Source organism: Ipomoea triloba, chromosome 7 (assembly GCF_003576645.1).
Source record: "Ipomoea triloba cultivar NCNSP0323 chromosome 7, ASM357664v1".
In the NCBI taxonomy this organism is placed as follows: Eukaryota; Viridiplantae; Streptophyta; class Magnoliopsida; order Solanales; family Convolvulaceae; genus Ipomoea; species Ipomoea triloba.
This window is the reverse complement of record NC_044922.1, coordinates 6,266,316-6,267,921: the sequence shown is the minus strand read 5'-3', so window position 1 is coordinate 6,267,921 and position 1,606 is coordinate 6,266,316.

Genomic DNA, 1,606 nt, shown 5'->3' with positions numbered 1-1,606 from the left:
CCCCCCCCCCCCCCCCCGCGTAAGCTGGAGCATGAATGTCTTGAAGGCCCAGCTTAGAGTGGAATATATCAAATAATGGCTTAGGTAGGGTTTTGGTAAAGCCATCTGCAGTCTGCTTGTGAGAAGGAATGCCTAGAAGCTTGATTACCCCTTCATGAACCTTTTGGTTAACCACATGGCAGTCTATTTCAATGTGCTTAGTTCTTTCATGGAACACATGATTCTCCCCTATTGCAATGGCTGAATTGTTGTCACAGAATAGGGCAACAGGACTGCTGGTGCTTGCTTTCAAATCTGAGAGTAGGTACAGTAACCACTGAATTTCACATGTAGTGGAGGCTAGTGCCCTGTATTCTGCTTCTGCTGAAGATCTTGAAACAGTGGCTTGCTTTTTGGTTTTCCAAGATATGAGGGAATCACCAATATAAATGCAATAGCCTGTTATGGATTTCCTTGTTTCTGAGCATGTAGCCCAATCTGAATCAGAGAAGCCCTGGAGTTTGATAGGAGAATTAGAGGATTAGAACAACCCTTTACCAGGTGATCCTTTGAGATACCTTAATATTCTGTGAGCAGTAGTCAGGTGACTATCTCTAGGCTTGTCCACAAATTGACTTAATTGTTGGACAGCATAGGATATGTCAGGTCTTGTATTTGTGAGATATAAGAGTTTGCCAACTAATCTTCTAAACTCTTCAGGTCTGTCCAGTAAGTTACCTGTACTATTGGTGAGTTTCTGCCCTATAGTACAAGGTGTTTTGGCAGGCTTGGCATCCAAGAAGCCATGCTCTTGTAAGATCTCCAAAGTGTACTTCCTCTGACATAGGTTGATACCAGTGGGACTTCTGAAGGCTTCAATCCCTAAGAAGTAATTCAGTTGACCAAGATCCTTTATTTTGAAGGAACTGTCTAGCATCTGTTTCAGTTCCTTGATTTGAGCTTTATCTGTTCCAGCCACCAATATGTCATCCACATACACCAATAGAGCAAGAAAAGAGTTGTGAGGTTTTGGTGAATAGTGAGGGATCAGCTGTGGATTGTAAGAAACCATAGTTCTGTAAAGCCCTTGTCAGTTTGGCATTCCACTGTCTGCTGGCCTGCTTTAGACCATATAGAGATCTTAGGAGTTTGCACACTTGGTTAGGCTTGTCACTCTTGAAACCTGGAGGTAAAACCATGTACACCTCTTCCTCTAAGTCTCCATGTAAGAAAGCATTGTTAATGTCCAGCTGCTGAACATCCCAACCCTTAGCTACTGCCACAGCTAAGAATGTTTTGATGGTGGTCATCCTGGCAACAGGAGAAAATGTTTCAATGTAGTCCACTCCCATCTGTTGAGTGTAGCCTTTGGCAACTAGCCTAGCTTTGTACCTCTCCACTGAACCATCTGCCTTGTATTTTACCTTGTAAACCCATTTGCAACCAATTGGAGATTTTCCCATTGGTAGATCTGTCAAGGTCCAGGTATTGTTTTAGATCAAAGCTTCAATTTCAGACTGCATAGCTTTCTTCCAGGGCTCATATTGCACTGCTTCAGTGTAAGACTGTGGTTCCTTTGTACATGTAAGTGATGAAATAAGAGCTCTATGATTTGTTGGCAGGCTGT